This window comes from Mirounga leonina, unplaced genomic scaffold (genome assembly GCF_011800145.1).
Source record: "Mirounga leonina isolate KUSES-001 unplaced genomic scaffold, KU_Mleo_1.0 Mir_173, whole genome shotgun sequence".
Taxonomy (NCBI): Eukaryota; Metazoa; Chordata; class Mammalia; order Carnivora; family Phocidae; genus Mirounga; species Mirounga leonina.
This window is the reverse complement of record NW_023270447.1, coordinates 41,175,233-41,195,835: the sequence shown is the minus strand read 5'-3', so window position 1 is coordinate 41,195,835 and position 20,603 is coordinate 41,175,233. Positions and strand designations below refer to the sequence as shown.

At 39.2% G+C, this 20,603-nt stretch overlaps 2 long non-coding RNA genes across 2 annotated transcripts in view; both read left to right on the top strand.

Moving 5' to 3' along the window:
- Positions 1-11,171, top strand: part of LOC118019311 — an 11,398-nt gene extending 227 nt beyond the window's left edge. The window contains exons 2-3 of the long non-coding RNA XR_004681654.1: positions 9,127-9,185; positions 11,148-11,171. This is a non-coding gene — a long non-coding RNA (uncharacterized LOC118019311). The remainder of the gene's footprint in view (positions 1-9,126; positions 9,186-11,147) is intronic.
- A 2,931-nt stretch (positions 11,172-14,102) lies between these two features.
- On the top strand, positions 14,103-20,168 carry LOC118019310. Its single transcript, XR_004681653.1, has 2 exons — positions 14,103-16,217; positions 18,684-20,168. It is a non-coding gene; the product is annotated as an uncharacterized LOC118019310 (long non-coding RNA).
- The last annotated feature ends 435 nt before the right edge of the window (positions 20,169-20,603 follow it).

Genomic DNA, 20,603 nt, shown 5'->3' with positions numbered 1-20,603 from the left:
TATAATCAATTCATAATTACTTCACAAAGTTGAATTGACGCATTTCCCCTTTGTGCTCATCTGACCTGCTTTCCACAGGAACCCTTCTCTGCTCACAGACCTGTATCCTTCTATCAATGAAACAGAGACCCTTTTGAAAACATTTCCACTTATATAAGCAAGGGAGGTGAGCGTCCACAGAGTCAGAAGTTGGCCTAAGGGGTTGATCTGCTTCGGAGGTTTTGCTTTAACTGCTACATGGTGTTGTTTTTGTTCTGAGAGGTAGGATATGGCGGTTTTATTTATTTTAAGAAGGCAGGAAGCCAGGAACACATAATTGAAAGGAAGTTTCTGTGCTGGCATATTATTCTAACTAAGATGGTAACAAATAAATTGTGACTTCCTTTGGTTTGAAGTGGTGGATGTGAACTGAGTGGAACATTTTACACTCATGAAATTGCCAAGTGGCAAATACTTTCATGGTTCCTATTGTTAAAAAAAGGCCTATGAATTTGCACTCTTCTAGGACCGTGTTTTGTTACGTAACTGCCTCACAGAATTATCCTGTACATGTGCCTCATGTCTCCAGACTGAGGAGAGACCCAGTGTTTCCCTGCTGCCTTCATTACCTTCAAAGACTCTCAGAAGGCTTATGTCTCTTAGAGTCGCTTCTCCTGCTTTTCTGCTTCTGGAATTCTTCTTCGTTGCCTGCGTTTTGCTTCTTGTGGTTGTTCTCTCTCCTCTAGCCAACGTGTGCCCGAAGCATTCCGTTTGCCTTGATTTCTCAAAAATACCACGTGCACCGTCCAGAAGAAATATTTAAGTGCAAACAGAGGAGGTAGCACGAGGGTGGAGGTTACTTACATCATAATGGTGCAGAAAAATGTAAATGAGATATGAGGAATACTGTTCTTAAACTTCATTGGCCATTCCTACCCCTGGAAATATTTTGGGGACTGACTTCATTCTGTAGTATCCGTGGTCTCCTGCTATGTCACTGATTTCGTTCCATTTCCTTTATTGCTCTGCTCTGGGACCCCAGTCTCCTTCTGCTAGTCAGTTCTTGGAATATCACAATTTGTCCAACTTGAGTCCACTGTTTATCTTGCCCAAATTTCTATCATGCTCTGGGACTATTGTTCCATAATTATAATGGCAAACATTTTTTTGTTTTTATTAAAAAGATAATTATGTCCTTAAGAGTGATTTAGTTTTTTTTTAAAAAAACTTCAATTTTAGAACAGTTTTAGATCTAAAGAAAAATTGCAAAAATAATACAGAGAGTTTCCATGTACCTTGCACCCAGTTTTCCTTATCATGAACATCTTACATCAGTAGTTCATTTGTCACAATCTATGAACCAATATTTATACATAATTATTAACTAAAGCCTATATTTTATTCAGATTTCCTTAATATTTTCCTAACGTCTTTTTTTTTTTTAATGCCAGGATGCCATTCAGGATACCACATTACATTTAATTGTCATGTCTCCTTAGACTTCATAGCTGTGACCATTTCTAAGACTTTCTTTGTTTTTGATGACCTTGACAGTTTTAAGGAATACTGGTTAAGTACTTCGTATAATGTCCCTCAGTTGAGATTTGTCTGATGTTTTTCTCATCATTAGATTAGGGTTACGTGTTTTGGAGAAAGACCACAGAGGTAAAGTGTGATTTCTTATTATCAATGTTGAAGTTGTCCTTGATCACTACTTATCACTAGTAAATATACAGGTGAAGTGAACCATGGCCTGAGAAGAACAGCATGGTAACCAGGGGCTTATACATTTCAAGAATGTGAATCTGGGTCACCCACAAATTAAGCTACCCAGACTAGCAGAGATGCTAGCGGAGTAAAGGGGATTAAGAATAGGACGTAGAATTTTTCACAGAACTAGAACAAATAATCCTAAAATTTATATGGAACCACAAAAGACCCCAAAGAGCCAAAGCAATCTTGAAAAAGAAAAAAAAGAAAAAGAAAAAAAAGGAATGTATTGCAAAGTTATACTACAAAGCTGTAGTAATCAAAATAGTATGGCATTGGCACAAAAGTTGAGACATAGATCAGTGGAACAGAATAGAGAGCCCAGAAATAAACCCGTAATTATATAGTCAATTAATCTTTGACAAAGGAGATGAGAATATGCAGTGGGAAAAACGACAGTCTCTTCACCAAATGGTGTTGGGAAAACTTGACAGCTACATACAAAAGAATGAAACTGGGCCACCTTCTAACACCATACAGAAAAATAAACTCAAAATGGATTAAGTGTGGGACTTAAAACCATAAAAATCCTAGAAGAGAGCACAGGCAGTGATTTCTCTGACATTGACCATAGCAACATTTTTCTAGCTATGTCTCCTGAAGCAAGGGAAACAAACGTAAAAATAAACTATTGGGACTACATCAAAATAAAAAGCTTCTGCACAGCAAAGGAAACAATCAACAGAATGGAAAGACAACCTACTGAATGGGGAAGATATTTGCAAATGACATATTCGATAAAGTTTTGTATCCAAAATATATGAAGAACTTACACAACTCAACACCCCAAAAATAAATAATCTAATTAAAAAATGGGCAGAAGACATGAACAGACATTTCTCCAAAGAAAGACATCCAGATGGCCAACAGGTGCATGAAAAGATGTTCATCATCACTCAGCATCAGGGAAATGCAAATCAAAAACACAATGAGATATCACCTCACGCCTGTCAGAATGGCTAAAAAACAAAACAACGAAAAACCACACACACACCCAAGAAATAAGTGTTGGCAAGGATGTGGAGAAAAAAGAACCCTCGTGCACTGTTGGTGGGAATGCAAACTGGTGCAGCCACTGTGGAAAACAGTATAGAGGTTCCTCAAAAAGTAAAAAATAGAATTACCATAGGACCTATTAATTCCACAACTGGGTATTTAGTCAAAGAATACAAAGAACACTAATTCAAAAGGATATATGCATCCCTATGTTTATAGCAGCATTATTTATAATAGCCAAGATATGGAAGCAGCCTAAGTGTCCATCACTAGATGAATGGATAACAAAGATGTGGTATATATATAATATTCCACTATATATATATAGTAGAATATTACTCAGCCATAAAAAAGAATGAGATCTTGCCATTTGCAACAGCATGGACCTAGAAAGTATAATGCTAAGCAAAATGAGTCAGTCAGAAAAAGACAAATACCATATGATTTCACTCATATGTAGAATTTAAGAAACAAAACAAATGAACAAAGAAAAAAAAGAGAGACTAACCAAAGAACAGACTCTTAACAATAGAGAACAAGCATGTGGCATGCCTGACAAATGGTTACTCAGCTTCCATTTCAATAGTTGTAGTGTTGGCAACCCAGTAAGTGCATTCTAGAGAGCCCGTTGTCAGATGACTCTAGAGCAGAGATATGTGAGATTTAATCCTAGGACTGGAGGCATCAGCCCGAACTGGGCTCTTGTTAGAAATGAAAAATCCCAGGCCCTAGGCCAGACCTGAATCAGAATCTACATTTAACAGGCTCTCCCAGTAATTCACATGCATATTACAATTTGAGAAGTATGACTCTAGAGCTTTTTATTATTATTATTATTATTATTATTATTATTATTATTATAGTATTGATCTGAAAGCTTACTTTTATAGTATCCACTCATTTAGTCTCAATTTAGTTTCCTGCAATTTTATATAAGTCTAGAATCTTACTTATTGCACATAAAAACTGTTCAAATCTTTAAAAGCAGAATCCAGGTTGGTTGTTGGCTGGACTCTTTCTAAATTGTTCAAGGCTGGAACCTTTCTGTCCTGAGCTTTCCCATGGTCCCTTTGTTCTGTAGGATTTTTTTTTTTTTTAAGATTTATTTATTTATTTATTTGAGAGAGAAAGAGAGAGCACGAGCGGGAGGGGCAGAGGGAGAGAGACAAAGAATCTGAAGCTAAGCACGGAGCCAGACAGGGGGCTCAATCTCAGGACCCTGAGATCAAGACCCCAAGCCCACACCAAGAGTTGGGCCCTTAACCTACTGTGCCACCCAGGTGTCTCTCCGTAGGATTGTTTCAACAAGAATATCAGAGTCTGCAACCGAGGGATTTATGAAAGGAAAGGCAAGCTGGCTCATCTTTTTGCCTGCAGAATGGAAATGAACAAGAAAGAACATCTGAGCTGATTGTTTATACACTCCAGCCTTAGGGCATATAAACAGGATGCAACCACTTATCTCACCCTTATTGTTTCCTACAGGTTGTGGCATTTTCCTAAATTTGCTATCTTCTCAGGCGTAGTTCCTCAAACTCAGTCGTCTTTTTTCTAAACTAAAAATATCCTCTTCATTCAACTGCCTCTTGCATGGTTGGATTGGAATGTAAACTTTTTGAGAGAAGGGGATGAAGTCATACTGGAGCATTTTGTTTTGAATTTCAGGTTAGGTCAGTGCTTAGCACATAATATGCTTTTTTTTTTTTTTAAAGATTTTATTTATTTATTTGACAGAGAGAGAGATAGCGAGAGCAGGAACACAAGCAGGGGGAGTGGGAGAGGGAGAAGCAGGCTTCCCGCGGAGCAGGGAGCCTGATATGGGGCTCGATCCCAGGACCCTGGGATCATGACCTGAGCCGAAGGCAGACGCTTTGCGACTGAGCCACCCAGGCGCCCCATAATATGCTTTTAATAAGCAATTTTTGAATACACAAATGAATTAATGAATGGGGGACGTGGTTGCAAGACCTTGGTTGTCATCTTTTGGAAAATACATTAGTCACTGTCTCTGACAAAATCTGACATCATGGATTGGGCAGAATACTCCACCTGTCGTATGACTGTTTTAGAGCGGTGGTAGTATTAATTCCCCTAATTTAGACTTTATGCTCAGATGAGCTCAGCCTCATCATGACAAAAGAGACTAATGACCCCCATCATGATGGTTGGTTTGGGAGTTTAGAAAGTCAAAACAGATGCCTACAAAGTCAATTCAGTTTATCAACAAGGTGGAATTTGCTTTGAATGACATTTTTAGACTTTGTCCCTTTTGGATCTGAGGGGTTTTCCAAGGTTAGGGAGGCCCTCCTGGCTAGAGAGCTGCTGTCTTTCCTCCCCCCGCCCCCCTTCCCTCATTCTTTGCTTCCTGATGCCTCAAACTGCATCTGAAGCCACTTCCCTCGCCTGAAATCACTTTTTGTCACTATGAAAAAGACTGTGGCTAGACTAGTAAATGCAGAGTAGATAAACGTAATGATTCAAGAAAGTTGATAGTGAAATATGACATTTTCTGGTGTTGGATATAATAATAATGGGTAGAAACAGAGGAATGAGAAAAACAGACTGGCTCCTTTGCCATGGCAACAATGAGTGCATTTATTATATAAACAGAAGGAGAAAGGCAATTATTCGGTCCCTGTGCTTTTCTTTCCTAACCCTCCAGTTCTCCTGTTTCTAGTTCAGATTCTCAAAAGATGGCAGCCAGTTATCTTGCAATGATGTTGATCATTTCCTTAAATGCCAGAGATGTGCGGGAATACACTCGACTTCCCAATATTTTATTATTAAAAATAAGTAGATCAAAGATTTCTTTAAAAGCTCATCAAAGGATAGCTTGTGTTCTATTTCATCAAGCCTAGAAGAATGCCCTCTTTTTAAAAGTTTGTATCTGTATTCTGATACAATAAACTTACAAACAGGAATCAAGGTACCGTTTTCTTTCTAATTCAGTATCATTAGAAAATTGTCTGATTCATTCATGTGTGTCTCAAGGATAAGTGGTCATCAGTGAGTGTCTGACAGAGAAACACTGAATGATTCTAGTTTAAAAGGAAAATCAATGTGCACTGAGTAGCAGCCCTTCAAAGATAGTTCAAAAGGTACTTTTCTTTCCTATGTCAAAATGCACCTGATGTCCTCAGGTACCAGAGGGAAAAGAAAAGCTATTAAATGCTTATGATAGTGACACAGTGTGTTTTAGGGGATAGGAAAGATGGAAAAATAGATGGCAAACGAACTGCAATCCACACAGTGGATTTCCCAAAGAGCATTGCTGTGTTTTCACAATATTCTTCCCTTTTTGGAGGAGGTCGTGCAAAATTGCGAAGTGTGCGGTCTCATTTCATACATTTTCCAAATAATGTCTGGAATTTGCAACATGAGCTGTAGGATAGGTAAGTTGATGAGACAAGAGCCTAAAAATGTACCAAATTTCTGTGTACAAATATCAATGCCACCATTTATTCGCTTTGTGGGACTTTGGGTGAGATACCTAACGTCTCTGAGTTAGAGTTTCCACAGGTATACAATTAGGACAGTAAATTTTACCAAGGAGAGGAATTGTCAGAGGTAGTGCAATTAACATATATAATGCAGCCAACAGAGGACCTGGTACATGATAGGGCTTCAAAAATAGGAACTATATTTCCATTGTCATTGTCACTTTAGTTCAGATTCTCAGAATGTCTCCTCTGGGCATTCTAGTAGCTTCCAGTTTTCATTGTCTATAGTCTTCCCCTTTGCCCATTTTGCTTATTTACTAGTATTTATATAACGTTTTCCACACAACCTTCTTAACTTATACTTAATATTGTGCCATATCGCACTTTCTAGAGAAAAGTTCAAATTTCTTATCATGGCATTTAAGGACATCCATGATGGGACTCCAGATAACATCTCCTTTATAAAGACCTTGTATTCTCTTGGTCATGTCCTGTATGTGTCCTGAATCTTTTTCTTTTTTCTTTCTTCTTTTTTTTTTTTTAAGATTATTTATTTATTTATTTGGCAGAGAGAGACACAGCGAGAGGGAACACAAGCAGGGGGAGTGGGAGAGGGAGAAGCAGGCTTCCCGCTGAGCAGGGAGCCCTACGCGGGGCTCGATCCAGGACACTGGGATCATGACCCGAGGTGAAGGCAGATGCCCAAGGACTGAGCCCCCAAGCGCCCCCCTGAATCTTTTTCTCTCCATAATTTCACCACTTCTCCCCCTCTCACTGCAACATCTTCCATTTCTGCATATTGAAATCCTATTTAGGCTTTAAATTCCAGCTGCAATGCCATGTCTGCTATGAAATTTTCCTTAATCCTTTAGACAGAAGTGATCACGCTACTGAAACGGCTTAACAATTCCTTATAATATTACCAATAAATGCCTACGCCCCTGTGTAATGCTAAACTCAGTGGATACTTACAATTTGGATATTATCTAACCTGTCTAGAGTAGTTGACAATACAAACGACTCTCCATCCATTGTCTTCCTTTGATGTCTAAAAGGTGAATTTCTTACTTCCTCTCTGGCTTTGCCCTCTCAGTCTCCTCGTGGATGTATTAGTTTCCTAGGGTTGCCTTGAAAATGTACCACAAACTGGATGGCTTAAAACAACTTAAATTTATTATTTCCCAGTTCTGGAAGCTAGAAGTCAAAATCAAGGTGTTGGCAGGTCCATGCTCCATCTGAAGCTTCTAGGGAAGATCCTTTCCCGATTCTTCCAACTTCCAAATGCCCCAGGCATTTCTTGGCTTGTGGCAACATGACTCCAATCTTGGCCTCAATCTTCACATGGCCATCTTCTCTGTCTGTAATATTCTCTTCCTGGTGTCTCTGCTTTCTCTTCTTATAAGGACCCCAATCACACTGGATTAAGCCCCATCCTAATTGAGAATGACCACATATTAATTTGATTAATTTTATCTGCGAAGACTCTATTTTCAAATTAAATAGAATTTAATTAATTTGATTAATTTTATCTGCAAAGACTCTATTTTCAAATAAGGTCACAGATATCAGGTATTAGGAAACAGCTTTCTGGGGAAAACAATTTAACCCATAACCATGGAGCTCCTACCTTTTGCCTCTTTTTTAAATATTAGGGCTCTTCAGAGTGATTTCCCAGGCTTTCTTCTCTTAGCAGTCATTTAAATAATGACCAAAATTTAAGAAGTTGATAGTACCAAATATGGTGACTCACAAAACACAAGGATCCAAGTAAGATGCTCAAGATACAGTCTTCTGATATGTTTACCTAAAATATAGCTACTTTCCCTTTCGAATCACAGTTGAGATGTATTCTTTAAAAAAAATCAGTGAGGGGCACCTGGGTGGCTCAGTTGTTAAGCGTCTGCCTTCGGCTCGGTCATGATCCCGAGGTCCTGGGATTGAGCCCCACATTGGGCTCTGCTCGGTGGGAAGCCTGCTTCTCCCTCTTCCTCTCCCACTCCCCCTGCTTGTGTTTCCTCTCTCGCTGTCTCTCTCTCTGTCAAATTAAAAAAAAAAAAATCTTTAAAAAAAATTCAATGAATGTTATTTTTTATTTATTTATTCATTTGAGACATAGAGATACAGAGAGAGAGAGAGAATGAGCATGGGGAGAGGCAGAGGGGGAGGGAAAAGCAGGCTCTCTGCTGAGCCAGGAGCCTGATGTGGGGCTCGATTCCAGGACCCTGGGATCATGACCTGAGCCGAAGGCAGACGCTTAACCATCTGAGCCACCCAGGTGCCCCAATGAATGTTATTTTTAAAAAAGAGCATAAGAGATTTTAATAAGGCAACATTGAAAATGTGGAAGTTATATGAGATAGATAAGCAATAGTCCTCATCTTTTTCTCCTTCATAAACAAAACAAGAAATGATTGCCCACTGGATGCATAATTGTTGTGGACTGAATTTTGTCCCCTCCAACATTTGTAGGTTGAAGACCTAACTCCCAATACCTCAGAATGTGATTATGTTTGGAGATATTGCCTTCAAAGAGGCGATTAAGTTAAAATGAGACCATTAGGGTGGACCCTAATCTAATCTAACTGGTGTCCTTGTAAGAAGAGATCTCTACACCTACAGAAACACAACCCAGCATGAAGTTAATACAGAAAAGATTGGAGAGATGGAGATGGGGTTGGATAAGGAGGAGAGAAAAAGAGAGGAGGAAAAGAAGATGGAGGAGCAGAGGGAGGAAAGACAATTTGTTGGTATCATTTGTGCCACGCTGAGACTCAACTACCCCTGCACATTTCAACTACATAAGCCAATAAATACCACCCCTCCTGCTCCCACCCTTTTTCTCCTTAAGCTGATTTGGGATTCTGTTAATTTGCATGCAAAGCATCTGACTAACCCATCCTTCTTACCCACTTTGGGTTTTTTGTTTATATCTCCTATTCAGGTGGCATTTCAGAGGACATCTTTAGCAGTATGAACATTTATCTGACCTCTCTCACAAAGGTGAGTAGGTGGAATAGTGAAGTTCTAAGATTTGTCACCAGATTTATCTGTGATTTATATATCCACAAAAATTCCTGACTGCTGTTTATATGATCAGTGTCTTGAATTATGAGTAATCTTGAGGAGGAGAATGCACTGCAGCTCTCTTTTGGATAAGACATTCATCTTACCCCTGACTCTTTCCTCAAACCATTCAGAGTAGAACATCAGCCCCTAAACTTTATTGCACATTGGAATCATCTGGGAAGCTCTTAAAAATCCCTAAGTCATACATCCACTTTGCAAACAGTTTGGCAGTTTTTTATAAAGCTAAATATAATCTATTTTATGATCCAGAAATTCCTAGTTGATTTGAAAACTTATGTCCACCCAAAAACCTCCATGTGAAAATTTATAGCAGCTTAACTCATAATCACAAAATCTGGAAACAACCATATGTTCTGCAATAGGTGAATGGATAAACAAATTGTGGTGCATACATATAAGTGAAATACTGTTTAGCAGTAAAAAAGAATGAGCTATCAAGTCACACAAGATACAGATGAATGATAGTGGATATTTCTAGGTAGAAGTAACCAGTCTGAAAAGGCTCCTGTATGACTTTATAGGACCTTCTTGAAAGGCAAAACTATAAAGACAATAAATAAATTAGTCATTATTGAAGTTTAGGGAGGGGAGAAAGTTGAATAGATGAAGTACCCATGAGCATAATGGTGGTGAAAACTTTCTGTATGATGCTGTAATGTTGGGCACCTGACACTATGCATTTGTCAAAACCCATAGAACTCTACAGCACAAAGAGTGAGCCTTAATGTAGGCAAGTTAAAAGAAATCATTTAGGAGGTCAAGGGATCCCAGGATGGAATACAGAATATGGCAAAACAATCTAACTATGTTACAAATGTATGAAAAAAACCTCACTGCCAGGACTAGGGGAAAAGTTGCTTGACCTAAATAACTTTGGAAATGAGTGGTGACTAGAAGACCAAAGGAGAAAGGGATTGTACAGAAGCACTCTATTCTAGCTGATAAAGTTTCCTATGGGGGCATGGGTTAACAGTTCTGAAATCAATATACATGTACACCAGAATTAAATAATTAAGTAAATGGATATTAGGAGCCTACAGGTAAGCAAGTGCAGAGGCAGGAATGATCCCTGTGGTTATGGATAAGAGTTAGAGACATTAGTATGAACTCTATGATATACATGTTTACATATAGAATATTATAAGTATGTGTCTATATGGGAATTAGCTATATGCACACATATTTTTTTTTTGCTCTGTCAGCTGAAAGGGCCTAGAAACAAGGATACACACACATACACATATATTTGTTTCTGACACTATAGTCCAATAAAAGGAATCAGAAATCCTTGGAGAAATGGCTGACCATACAGGAAATACACAAGATGAGCCTGGAGCATCTTATAGTGCCAAAAAGTATGAAAGTGCCAAAAACAAACAAATAACACCTTACAATGATGGAACATACCAAAGGGAGACAAGAGCCAATGGAAGGAGCTCCTAATGACCAAAGATGGAACAATGTGAGCAACAAAATAAAGTGGCATTAGATTATAACCCAGAATATAAAATAAATCTCTATGAATCTATATTGATATAAATAAATGATTGAATCAATAAATAATTGTGGGAGAAATAGACAAATTTCCCATGCAGAACTCCAAATAATTTATGCAGATCCTCTGTCCTCAAGGAGGAGGAGCACAACTCCCTACTTCTTAAGTGTGGGTGCACATGAGACTTCCTCCCAGAGCACAGGGTGGAAAGGAAAAAAAAAAAAAGCAACTTTACAGTGAAGAAATCTAGTAAACATTGTGTCTCCCAGGTGATCAAGGTCAACATTAACAGTGATAAATCATATTGATAGAATGTACTCTTGACATGGTGTGAGAGAATAACACTTTCCCTCTGTGGTCTTCCTCCCCACGGAACATAGAACGGGTCTCATCACTAGAAAAACATTTGACAGATCCAAACTGAGAGATACTATATAAAATACCTGACCAGTACTCCTCAGTACCATCAAGGCCGTCCAAAACAAGAAAATTCTGAGAAATTATCACAGCCAAGAGGAGCCCAAGGAGACATGCTGACTAAAATGTAATGTGGTATCCTGGATGGGATCCAGGAACAGAGAAGGAACGTAAGGTAAAGACTAATGAAACATGAATAAAGTATAAGCTTTAGTTTAAAATTATGTATCAGTATTTCAAGATTGGTTCATTGATGGTGACCAAAGCACCGTACCAAGGTAAGATGTTAATAATAGGGGAGACCGAGGAGAAGATATATGGGAACTCTACTATCTTTATGGCTTTTCTTTAAATTGAAAACTCCTAAAATAAAAAGTTATTAAAAAATTCCTTTGCCAAGTTCCACCTCTACCAATGAAATCAGTACTTCTGAGGCATAAGCCAGGCATCACTGTTTTTTTTTTCTAGAGATCCCAGATGATATCAATATGCAGCAAAAGTCTGGGAACCTCTGGGGTAGGAGAAGTCTCTGAGGCCAGAGGCTGTTATATTTTGGCATTAGTTCACTCAGAATGTTCTGAACTAAGTAAAAATGTTGAGTGTTGCTTCCATTTTATACCTATGTGAAGTTGAATTTTTAATAATGAGTGTGATAAAAATAAAGTACTGGAACGAGTTGCCCATTTGAACACCACTTGATGTTACACTATTAGATACTGAGGCACGAAATGACCAATGTATCAAGCACATAATTACAAGCAATATCATATCTTAAAATAAAATTTCTCTTGTAACTTTCCTACAATTGAAATGAAAAATGACATTCACATGTACACCCTTTCCTCTGTCTGATCCCTGGCCCCCTCACCAGAGTATGTTGATATGCTCTAGTGGACCCACAGCCCAATCCATCTTTTACCCTTTTGACCTGTTCTGTGCCCTTAGAGGCTGTCTGTGGACTGCAAAACCCAGGCCCCCTTGCCCTCTGATTTCCAGTTGAGTTCAGGCAGGATGGAGGAGATAGATGTGGTCCTTTTAGCTCCACTCTCTCCATTCCTCATCATGGCAGGCCGTGGTGGCCTTTGTCCCAGATCCAGCTCCTCTTGTCTCCTGTTCTGGCTTGGCTCTGGAAACACTGTTCCCTTTCCTCACCCCTTCAGGCCCCAGAGAAGTAATGGCTTCCTGCTGTGGCTATTTCTGGGTAACTCATATCCCCTGTTGGAGTTTTAAAAATTTTGCCCACACCTCTATAAATAGTCACTTACTGAAATACTTTGGGGCGCCTGGGTGGCTCAGTTGTTAAGCGTCTGCCTTCGGCTCAGGTCATGGTCCCAGGGTCCTGGGATCGAGCCCTGCATCAGGCTCCCTGCTCCACGGAGAGCCTGCTTCTCCCTCTCCCACTCCCCCTGCTTGTGTTCCCTCTCTCGCTGTGTCTCTCTCTGTCAAATAAATAAAATATTAAAAAAAAAAAAAAAAAGAAATACTTTTAATTTAACCCTTTTGAGGGGTTAAATCTGCTCCTTGTCAGAATTCTGATTGATACAATCAGTGTCCAGTTGTCTACCCTCTCTTCTTGGGAATGATGACCCCCCCCCTTTTTTTTAACTTGACATAATGTACTGCTTACTTCCTTGGCCTTAAAAACCTCCTTTGTTTTGTAAAATGATGCTGCTAGTAGAGAGCATTATTTTCCCTAAATCCTTTCTTGGCAAAAGAAAAAGTTGGCAAACCTAGGCTGGTTCACCACACATTTTTGAAATTTCATTTCTGAAATCCAGAGTCTGGGAACCATTGCTCTCAATGAGTATTTGACTTTGAAACGTTAAGGAAATTCAGCTGTAATTCTTCTGACCACAAGAACCTTACACATCTGGGGAAAGCGGCCAATGTGGACACTGTCATGGCAAGCACTCAAGTTACTGGGCTTCCTTGTTTACATAACAGGGTCTCACTCCTGGTAAAGAGGGAAATAGTAGCAGGGGAAAATAGAAGGAACTGTAAAAACGAAAATGGTTATTTTCTGCATTGTTCACTATTGCATTTCCCTGCAGATCTGCTGGGGGAAGAGAGAGAGAGGAAGAGGTTAAGAGTGCATCTGGAAGTTCCAAGCAAAAAGTTTACAGGACTCTTCCACGAAGTTTGAGTGAGAGTGACTAAGAACCCGCATGTTCTCAGATCCAGGAATGTTTGTATTTGCACTAATCCAAGTTCTTTTTATTATAAATAATTGTAGAAGTTCATTTATAGATGAGCTCTATCACTAAGCAACATGCATTGGACATTTGTGTTTGTTGGTGTTTTAAATTCAATGTGTTTCATAATGTCAAGTACAGTCAATTTATAATTGAAACAAAATTTTTGAAGTACCCTGTGCTTGGGCAGGGTAGAACACAGGGTACTATTTATCATAGTTCAGTCTCCTTGACTTTAAAATTCTTCTATGTTAGGACTGTAATATCCTCCTTTGTTATGTCATATCACATTTAATTTTGACTGCAAAGACATTAACACATGATTGTTTTTTAGCTTTTATCTATTTAAAAATATATTCTTGTTTATATTCTCATTTTTTCCCCCTGTGTTTAGCTTGAGAAAAGACACATAGCAATTTTTAAAAATTCATTCTTTCCTTTATACACTTTAAAAAAGGGATTTAGAAGGGTCAAATAGCTTAGTCATAGGGAGGAATATTTTTTTACACAGTTATAATCCAACAGAAGCTATTGTCCATATTCCATAGAAGAAGAACTGGTGAACTCAATAATTTTCTTTCTCTTTACTTTACTTTTTTTTTTTTTTAAGATTTTATTTATTTATTTGAGAGAGAGAGAATGAGAGAGAGAGAGAGAGCATGAGGGGGGGAGGGTCAGAGGGAGAAGCAGACTCCTCGCTGAGCAAGGAGCCCAATGCGGGACCCGATCCCAGGACTCCAGGATCATGACCTGAGCCGAAGGCAGTCGCTTAACCAACTGAGCCACCCAGGCGCCCTCTCTTTACATTTCTACTACTAAAACACATTAATAGAAACGTTAAATCCTGACTTATTTCTTCCTTTATCTGATGGTGGAACCTAGGGATGAAAAACCTGGGAATGGTCAGTCGCCATGTTTCCCACCATGTGGAGAGGCGTAGTAAGAAGGAAGGAGACCCACTCATACTGAGAAGCAGAGATAAAAGATGGAGAAGGTTAATGGTGGTTTTAGGGTTCCTGAAGACCAGCTACATGTCTCCTCTTCCTGTTACTTAGTTGCTCAAATCTTCCTGATTCCATGAAATAAAAATTCCCATTTTTGGCGAAGCTGTTATATTGGGTCAGCCATATATAGCTTGAATTAGCTTAAGTAAAAGGAGGGAATTAAGGAAAGTTCCTGAAGCAGCCGACAGTACCAAAGGGAGAGTTGATCAACTAAGCTTCATGAAGGCAGGAGCAGACTCTCTAGGAGGGTCTCGGAGCCATGGGCCAAGAGGTGGGTACCATCAGGACTCAGTTTTCCCTCATGTGACCCCTGCCCCTTCTCTGCCTGGGTATCATGCCCTCTGTGGAGGAATATTTTGATATATTACTTGCTGTGTTTCCCCCAGTACTTTTCATTTATTTATACTATAACAACTCTTCCCTTCGTGGGCATTTTTGTGTCCATTGCCATAGAAGATGTGATAACAGACTGTTTTGAGTCTCAAATTCCGGCTCAATTCAGGCTCTGAAGACTAACAGAAGTATCCTAAATTAGGGGAAAAGAAGAAAGCAAAGAGGGAAACAAAGAGAGCTAAGTTGGTGCACCATTGAGAAAGAGGCCCCATCCCCTGTAGATGATTCCATCACTGAGCAACACACTGTGGGCGTCTATGTTTACTGGTGTTTTTAAACTGAATGTGTTTCATAATATCAATTACAGCCAACCTATAGTTGAAAAAATGTTTAGAAGTGCCTTTTGAAGTTTATATCTGAGGATTGAACCCGATGGGGGAGCAGCAACAGACCCTTCCAATGAGTTTGGGGGAAATCTAAGAGCATATAGAATCACAGAGTAGAAAGAGCAGTTGCCCCTATCCTAGACAGAGGTAGGGATGGAGAGAAGACCCTTGGGGCTCAGCAACTTGGGATAGTATGGGGCAGCGTGTAGGAATGTCCATGTGATGAAAGTAATCAAATCTGAAGTAGCTTTGAAGAGTTCCATCTTGACTTACTGAGGTGTAGGAGAGCAGCATAATTCCCGAGAATAGCATAGACATGGTTGTGGGTTGGAAAGCCTCACCAACGTGGCCACAGCCCAGGGCAGTGTTTGGAGAATACTCGGTTCACTTCAGAAAGGCACCAGGGGCAAGCAGGGAGAATCATTGATCCTGAAGTGACCTCTGGCATGGATCCATGTAGATCAACATCTGAAAAACAGACAGGATGAGGAGTCAGATGTGAAATTCAACAGATGACTAAGGATCAGAACCAAGGATCTGCCTACCTTTCTCTCCCACTGTCTACTGCTTAGAAGTTAGAAGAAAAGTTAGGGAAAAGAAAGAGGAACCTAAATTCATTGAGGTTTAGTTTCTATCTGTTGGTAAGACAGGATTATCACAGAAGAAATTGAGTTGCGTACCAAAAAATGGCCACACTTTCTGAACACCTGCTTGCGTGGCCTGGAATTAAAATTCTGGCTTCTCCTACAGACTCCTGTTCTTCCCTGTGTCAGAGAACCTGGCTGCTGATAGTTGCAGTTCATAATCGCACATATTCACCATTGAGGAGAAAAAGCTCTTGACCCCTTTGACACCCACCCTTTGGTCCTCCCATCTCAGCTTCTGTTGGAAAAGCCTCAGAGAACCATCTTCACTCTCCTTCTAGTCATGTTCCCACCCCACTGACCAATTACAGAGCCAGAACTGTGAGATACTATGACCAGTCCAGCTTGAGCCACGTGCTAGGTGGCCCCCAAAGCCAGGATGCTGGAACACATCCATGTACTTGGAGTCCTCCTCCCACCAGAGGAAATACTCCGGCCAGAAGAAGAGGAAAGGGGGAGCTGGCTGGTAAAATTGTAAGTGTCCTCCATGGTCTGTTTGTCTTGGGTAGCTGTCTAGTAGGACCGCACTAATAAAGATTTCCTAATGTCACATTCATAGGATGAAGGTAAGAAATATGATTAACAAGATACTGACTGTGTCTTTCATGACCCATCAGTTCAGAACTGGAAACTGGGCTCCGAAAACAAAACAAAACAAAACAAAACAAAACAAAACAAAACACCAATGACAACAAAAACACTTAGCCTTTTCACTGTAAATGTGTAAACTCTGAAGTAGCTCAAGTACGAGATTTGGCTAATAGGCCATGAATATGCCTGGTGTTTTTTGCTCTCAAATCTCATTAGTGCCTGCAGAGGACAAAGTGCTTTGTGCTATGTGAAAATTAGTTTATGGTATGTGTGTACCAATCCTCAGGATTATCAGAAATACTGACCACTCTCCTTTAAGTTCCATAGAGACTTAAATATGAAATGCATTTCTATGAAAACTTCATTTGGCTGCATATTTCTGAAATGGTTCTAGCCCACTGTTTATTCATAGCAGCCTTTTCAGGCAAGAGGCTCGGAGTAATCTCTGCATTTCTTTTCTTTTTTTTTTTAAAGATTTTATTTATTTATATGAGACAGAAAGAATGAGAGAGACAGAGAGCACATGAGAGGGGGGAGGGTCAGAGGGAGAAGCAGATTCCCTGCCGAGCAGGGAGCCCGATGTGGGACTCGATCCCGGGACTCCAGGATCATGACCTGAGCTGAAGGCAGTCGCTTAACCAACTGAGCCACCCAGGCGCCCTCTGCATTTATTTTAACTTCTTATTATATTCTTTCAAATGCAAGGAAATAATAATTACTTTGGCTTAAGTGGAAAACCTGGAGAATTTTGTAATCTCTTTTATACCCCGGTACCCATTTCTGATAAAGAGGTAAATAGATAATAAATGTAAGAATAGAGCAAGAAGTATTGACAAAATGTAGAAAAGAAATTCCTTGAAGAAAACTATTTTAGTCCAAGTCCTGGTACTAATTTTAACCTTGGAGTTAAATCATATTTATCCTTGGTACTAAATTGTAAGCAAACAATCCAATTAACTTGCCTTTCAACTCTACACAGTTTTTTCATCACAGCTGATTTAACTACTGTGAGTTTCATTGCTGTTATGTAGCTTTTGAGGCAGGAAGGATAATACATTTCATCCCCATGCACACCGGTTGCATCCTAAGGGCAAGGGAAAGTGTTCTGACAGATCGGGAGCCTAAATGAGTTATAAATTGGGGCAGCTGGTGAGTGAGTAACAGCCAACAGTAACTGGGCTGCCCCAGGCCATAAGGTGTATTTTACTGGCTCTAGCTCCCAGGAATCATTTCCAAAGAACACATGATCTTACACAGATATTTTCAAATAGCCTTTTTTTTTTTCCTTACTATAAAGTACCATATGATTATCCTAGATAATTTGGAAAGGTAAAAATTAATGACTAAGCAAACTCATCTATTCCTCAATCCAAAGATTCCCTTCTGTTAACATTTTGTTATATTTCTCATTTTTTACTGTGCCTGTATACTTAAAAATTCATTGAAATTATATTATATATATAATTCCTATGAAAAAAACCAGAAATTTAGAAATTTCTAAATTTCAACAAATTTAGAATAAAAATCTCTTTCTTGTATGCAAATTTCAAACAGTACTGTAGGTAAATAATCATTGTAAAGTAATTATTCATAAAATAAAACAGTTTTTGTTTTCGTTCTTTTTAATAATACAGTTGGAAAACTGTATGATTTGCCTTTTCTATTTTAGTCCAATGCGTATTAATTAATTGAGCAATCCAAGATACAGTGATATACTTTTAGGGGATAGAAAACCAAACATTAATAACACAACATTTGCCCTCAGGTCATTTATATAGATATATGCAAAACTAACCATATCATGATAAAATGGACACAACATAAATTTCTAAATGATCATAGTCCATAGACAGCATAGCTCCAATTGGGGAGCTTACAAAGAAGTTTCGATTTAGTTGGATCTTGGCATATTGGCTAAGATTTTGACCAGCAGATAGAGGATGGTGATGGGTGATGGTTGAGGGTGAGGTGTAGAATGGAGGAAGAACATTCAGGATGGAAAAGCATGTACAAAAGCAAGAAGTGAAGAAAAAAAAAGCAAAAGTGTGTTTAGGTACCTAGGAGTTGTCTTTCGTGGTGGGAGAAAACATTGGTCAGTTACATTTCAGACAGTACGCTAAGCATGAATTTGAAGGCCAGAGTGAGTTTAAACTTTAATCTGTAGGCAATGGAGAACCACAGATATTTCTGAGCAGCATCTAAAATGATGAAGTCTGTATCTTAAGAATATTATGTGAGACCTGGAATTCCTACAAGGAATGATATATGGCCATTTGTGTGTGGGTAGGTGTTCATGTAATTGTTTTTGAAGTCTCCTTTTTAAAAAAATATAAATTCCTTGTCTTCCAGGAGTATACAGGTGACTCATACCTGGACAGTCATCATATTCCAACTCATTGGCCACCATGACTGGTTCAAGGATAGGCCTATGACTCAAGCAAGCCCAAGAATGAGAATCAGTTTGGTAGTTATTAATATATTGGTTGATTGTCTAGAATCGTAAGAGTGGAAAAGTAAGAAGGAAAGTCAAAGAGGGAAGAGGTGAGCCGGGAGAAAGGGGAGTCATTGAAATCATTGCAAGAGTTTCAAGAATTGATCATCAGTATCATGAAATTAGCAGTTGAATAATGTTTATGTTTTTGAAAGCATCAACCAAATACTTGGACAAAATATTTTATTCACTTCAAGTAACTAGAACTTCAGTCATGATTGATTGTTCCCAGCAAGATCTGTATCTGTGTAAATAGGCATACTATTGATTAAAAAAGAAGAAGAAGAGAAAGTTAGATATCTCATTATTTTCTTTTTCAAATCAAAGTTTTCCTTTTAGGGACTTGTCCTTCACTCAAGAAAATACTGAATGAGTCAGCGTGTTAATCTGTTTTGCTCTGGTAAATCCTATCTTCTTATTATAGAGATGTTTTTCAATGTGGTAATAATTGCCGAGCTGATTGGTAGTGATTTATTTATACCCATCTATTCATTTAACAGCTCTTTATCAGCCTTCAGATATGCAGCAGGCATTGTGCAGAGAGAGTGAAATTCAAAGCTGTTCCCTAACCTAGAATGAAAGCTCCATAGGAGCCCCTGACTCCTATATGTGTTGGATCCCATTATCAGAAATCCATACCCATGGATGTGGGCTGTATTTCTGTATTAATTGAACAATAGTAGCTGCTGAGGATCCACGGTTGGCCTTCAAGTATCACCTGTGACACAAACATGAACTTCAGGCTCGGGGCCCTGTACTTCTTTTCCTTATGGCAGTTATTCCTCATAATGCTCAGGTTTAGTGATACCTCTTTTTAGTAGCTCACAATGAAATGATAACTTATACTTAGTATCAATATGGTTTTGTATAATGGTGCTGAAACGATACCTGATACCACAGTAGACAATGATTTTGGTCCCTATTGGTTTACTAGCTTTAGCGGGTCGGATGGTGGCTTCCCCCTAAAAATATGTCCGCACTCTAAATCCCAGAGCCTGTGAATGTGACCTTATTTGGAAAAAGGGTCTTTGCAGATGTAACTAAGTAAGGATCTCAAGCGGAGATCATCCTGGATTATTTGGATGGTCCCTAAATCTGATGACAACTGTCCTTGTAGGAGACAGAAGAGAGGAAGACGCATGGAGGAGAAGGCCATAGGAAGATGCAGGCAGAGACTGGAGTGATGCAGCCCACAAGCCAACGAATTCCTGGAGCCACCAGAAGCTGGACCAGGCAAGGGAGGGTTCCCTCATAGATCTTCGGGAAGGAGTGCCACCTGATGACACTTGATTTTGGACTTCTAGCCTTCAGAACAGGGACAGAATAAATTTGTTTTGTTTTAAGCATTAAGTCTGGTCATTTGTTAAGGTAGCCCTAGGAAACAAATAAGGTAGCTCATACAGATTGTCTAATTAAGGATTCTGTCGTGCTGTTTTATAATAATTTGGGAAAATCAGTATCTTTACTCCAGTTCTTGTCTCTATCCAATGTAGACATTTGTCTGTTTTTTTGAGGTTTGATGAAACCCAAAGGCTAGTGCTTCTAGCCACAGATGCCCCAGAAAGTCCATTCAGTGCACAAATATGAAATTCCTGAATGAGTAGCCTCAACAAGTAGTCTGGAGATCTAAATGCTCTTTGTAAAAGTACCATTGGCTCTGAGAGGATATTCCTATGGGTGAAAAGTTCCATTTACAAAGCTCCACAAGTTGACAAAGTGGCTGAGCCAGGGAGCCAAGACACATTGCTTCCGTCCCTACCCATCTCTGGGCTACTTTC